Consider the following 5116-nt stretch of genomic DNA (forward strand, 5'->3'; position numbering starts at 1 on the left):
ACAAATCACAACAGATATTGGACTTTGTTTTTCCTACTAACAAAGTTACAACAGACGGTTCCTGTGAGAAGGAAAATTTAAATTTAAAGAAGGAAAATGTTGTAAATCACCACTTTTCTGAACCATATTGGTACCACATGTAGAACCACTCCATAAGCCTTTATTGTTGTTCTTCCCATGGAGGATCATGGCTGGTAAGAAACTGGAAGTCCTGCTCTTAAAAGAAAAGAACTGTGTTGGGATCCTGATAGAAGGAGTAACTTTGGTTCCATTTAGCATTCTTTTATCCCAAACCCATTTTCCATATGGCCACCCTGAGTGTTTCCTTGACCCAGCATTGGAGAGAAGGCCTGACGTTAAACAATGGTTTTCATCAGTTTCTAATATGATCCAGACTTTACGTTTCAAATGGAGGAGGATTCTAACCACTATCCCCTGGCTAACAGAACAATGGTGTAAGGGGCAGAAGGTAGCCTCGCTGGTTAAGCTGCCCTGTATGCTGTCACCATTATTGTAGCTTTAGGTTGATGGACAACGTCTGACACCTAATCTGGTACCTAACACCATCCTTGTATTGTTTTGGTGGTCTTAAGATGTTGAACCTCACCTCTGTGAGGTAAGTGTCAGAGGGAAGACACAAAGAGCTGGCCTCTGTCTTACCTATAAGCTTCAGACCAAGGCAGGATGAACAGTGTCCAAGTGAGCTTGGAGGACTGAACACTCTACTCGAGTTTCACACCGCATGGCTTGAGATCTCTCCTATTAATGGTCTGTTTCCTCACATTTGTGAGGCGATGATGCGTCAGGTTCTGAAAGAATGGAGGTCTTCACAGACTTGTCCTGTACTCTCTGTACGGTGTGAATCCCGTCAGTGACTGTAAATCTTTTTTTTGCCCCAGTGGTTGGTATTGTATGTCTTTTTCTCTGGCAATACATGACAGACTGACTCATTACCCACACATTTGGCTTTGCTGTGGTGTTCAAATACCTTCAATATGAATGGGGTGTTAATGTTGAAAGTTGATCAACTTTCAAAAGACATGGCATGGTGCCATGTCTCAAACTGTTCCTATCAAATTAACCTTTTTAACATGTGCTCATTTTCAACTTTCAATTGGAACATTCTCTATAATAGCGTAGGCCGCGTGGGGCCTCCAAAACCACCAGTAAAGGACCATTAGAAAAGTAACAAAGCCAGCCAACAACAAGTCCAGCATGTGTAGTCAACCTTCAGCCACGTCTCTCATACCGCCCGGCCATCCACCCATTCCTTTTAGTGTCTTATGTCTGATCTGAACACAGGATCCTGGTAGATCCAAAACCAATAAAGAATCACAGCCGATTTGACATGGCTCCGCTTCGAAGAAAACCCCCGATATCTTTAGGAACCTAAGCCCGGAGTGGTCTGAGTCCTTATCAGATAGATTCATTAAGCTAATAAACAGTCCTCAGCAAGCCATGCTTGGTTTTATGTGTTCTGCATTTTAGGGCACTGATAGGTGCGTTATTTATTGACTCAGTTCTAGGTCAATGGGAGCCTGCCGGGTAGGTTTGGACTGGGTAGCTCCGTGTTTGTGATTTCAGCGGGTCCTTGGCCTCGGGATCTCCCGTGTCATGCGATTCTGCTCAAACAAGCAGCTGCGAGTCTCTGCACATAACTCAACAGTCAGGGGACCCAAAGGTTGAAATCAGAGGAGCCTCTGTGTGCGAGATCCACCATCGCTGTGTCAGTTTATCCGTCCGTCAGTCAACGGAGAGTGTTTGGGACAGAGACTTGTGAGAAGGCCTGGGGACCCCTTGTCATTTTAAGAGGTTGTTTCGGCTGCATTGACTTCCACCTGATAGAGCTGTTAATGTAGCAATATTGTGGATAACAATTTACAAGAGGTAGAAAGAGGATGACCTTTGGATAATTCCACCGGCAGTAGGGTCTACTGTGATTTGGCTTTCTCTGTGCAAGCCATAACCGAGCAGCCAGGCATATACGTATCAGCAGAAATACATATTAGCTGTCTTGAATCCACGTTCTTCTTAGAGGATCTTAGAGAAAGGGAAAATGATTTATGAGCCTCCCTCCAAATGTGCCTTTTGTTAGGAACACTGTAAAACAAATGCCTTGCGTCAGACTCAACGCTCATGGTTATGCAGGTCTGATGTGCTCTTGGAAAGGGAAGCATTGTGGGAAATTCAAGACAGCTGTGTACTCCAACCTGGCTTCGATGTTAGACTATCCCCTAACGCTATATATTGAAATATGCATTGGCTCTCAAACAAATCCTGGGTTGTGGTCTTGCTCTCTCTGTCACTACTCTGTAATGTTTCATGGTTCAGCAGCTGAGTCATATGCTGTAAAGGCTTCAATCGTGTTTACTTGGCCAACCAATGGAGATGGGAGGTGAACGGGTGGAGAGTCAAGGTGAAAAGTCTTTCATAATCATTTTGGTACTGGAACCTTTTTTGAAACCAGTGTTGAAAAATGTTATGCTATGCTGCATCTTATTACTATAAAACAGCAACTGGTGCATCATATTTGACCTCAAGGGCAGTATTACATTTACATGTATTAGTTTAGCTGATGCTTTTAACCAAAGAGACAGTGTATGAAGTACAGCAGATAATCAAGGATCATGTGTGAAGTTCTAACTGCACTTTGGAGATTAGTACCTAAGTATACTGTATTGTTCTCCTTTCGATTATGAATCTTTATGTCTTTAACAGTTGATTGCTCTCACCTTAAAGACCCTGTATTCTATTTTTGGACATAACAGCTGGAGTGTGTGAGTCATTTGTCATTGTTCAACTGAAACGATAACTGCAGACAGATGTAGCATAGGAGACACTAAAGAACAGCATGCTGCACCTTCTTGGGTTGTTTTTTGAAAAAGAAATGCAAAAACGTTTGCAGTCCAAAATATCCTTTGCCTTGCATGTCTCCCAAAATACAAACACACATTGTCAGACTGCCAGTTTTTAACATTGGGATGATGTTAAATTAGATTATATGTAATTGTATAAAACTGAACCAGGGTTTGTTATGGTTTCTTGTCATTTAAGAATGAGGATTCTGGGCTTGCACCCAGACCTTTATGTAAATGCAAACAAGAAAATGATTATCCAGTGGTATGCAATACAGTGTTGTGTTGCCTTGTAGTATATGATATTCATTTCAGTTTCCACCGTCATTGTATTGTGAAAATCATCAAAACATTAGTTTGAGTCGTCTTCAGTGCCGTCTGGTTCTGTTTATTTTGTGGGCATTTTTGCGGCTTGCCAGATCTCTTGTGGAGATCAGTGGAGAACTTGGCGAAATGTCTTGTGTCACAATACTGAATATAAATACTGCCGAACTCAAAACATCCCTGCCGATTTTCAAATAAACACAGTTGCTCTGAAGGCTCTTAACATCAGTCTTTGTTTTCAAACGGGCTAAGAGAAAAGGTTTTTGAACAGGACGACAGCCTTTATGTTGATCATTTTAGTTGTTTTATTTGCTCATCATTAAGTCACAGTACAACAATTAATTGAAGAAGTACCTTTTCTTTTGTGTTTGGAAATATTTTAACCAATGGCTGCCTTCCATCTAAAGAAATATGAATACATGTTTTAAATCAGCACAACCATTTTCAGTACACGCAGCCAAAGTATGTTTTCCTAGGAAAAAAAAGAGAATAAAACGTTGTTTCTGAATAAATGCAACCAAACTTATAATGGACGCAAAGCATATACACATCTGTGTTGTATTTCAAGTAAAACAGTCAAACACATTAGAAACAGATAAATGAGGGAGTTTGGATTTACAGCCGACCCTGTAATCTGTTTACTGTCTTTCAGCACCACTGTAGTGAGGAAAAGAAATGATGTCTGCTCCTTCATAAATCACCACTAAGCTGTTTAAGTCCAGACACTCAGCATATGGGCTAAGAGTTTATATTCATGAATTCTTTAAGTTAGTCTAAGCCCTTTTGCCCTTATTGAGGTATATATATACTTTATATGCTGATATTTGGAGAATGCTTTACACTTCATTGGCAATCTGGAAGCATTCCAAGGGTTTTCACTTCTCTTTCCTTTGTCTCTTATCCTTCTTTTTTTTCTATTGCTAACCAAACACATCAGGTTCGACATCCAGCTGCAGTAGTAGATGTAGTCTTTAATACATTTGTGTATCAGTAAACAGTCCATGCTAATTGTATCACTGAATGATATATTAGATAGTATTTTCTGCGCACAGCTTCAGACAAGTGCTTTGCATCTCTTATTCCCTGATTGCCTCCCATTACTGAGCATTTAATAACATAGTGCTATAAATCTTTTAAAAGCATTTTGGGATTTTATAAGGATCTCAAAGTAGAAAGACAAGCACGTTCTTGTCCTCGTGGGGTCAACGCTGATGTCATGATCATATTCTCTCTAAGCTTGAATGACATAGAGGAGGACACAAGGAGACACAGTGAGGTTTCCTCTTAGACCGCAGCTCACCTCCAGTCCTTGATCAGAACCATGTGGAAGCTTCTCTGTGCTCCTCTCAGATGTTTGACAAGTGTGTGCAGAGACGTCTGCCAGGAGACCGTGGCAGGCTGTGCCCTCATCTGTGGAAAATGAACGCAGACATGGTGCAGGTTTGCATGGACCGTGAACAGCCTGTAGGAGCACCAAAGTTCACAGGCTATCTGATTTCAATAGTTTTGATGGAAAGTTATGGCTTTTTTTACTGGGATATGCAAACCGCTGTCGGATATTGCTGGTTGACTAAACCGTTCTGTGATCGTAATATCAGGCAAAATGTTGTTTATCTTAAGCCTTAAGACCAAGCCATTCCTGCTTGGTCTGATTTTGCTATGACAGACCTTGTGAATGGGCACTGAGCTGTGTTTAAAGGTAACTAGCCATGTGTCCTCATGATGGCTGTCACATTAGTCAAAAGGCCTTTGACAAGAGCCAGACGTGCTGTGTCAGGACCCTCAATCACACGCATGGTCCATCTCAGAGACCTTCAACCAATACAGCGTGTGTGTATGTGTGTGTATGTGTGTGTATGTGTGTGTGTTTGTCAAATGGGGTTGATGGATGAGGGAGCCTGAAGCTTCACATTTGGTTCCAATCACCCAACTGATAT

Source organism: Hypomesus nipponensis, chromosome 22 (assembly GCF_054491055.1).
Source record: "Hypomesus nipponensis isolate SF chromosome 22, ASM5449105v1, whole genome shotgun sequence".
Classification (NCBI taxonomy): Eukaryota; Metazoa; Chordata; class Actinopteri; order Osmeriformes; family Osmeridae; genus Hypomesus; species Hypomesus nipponensis.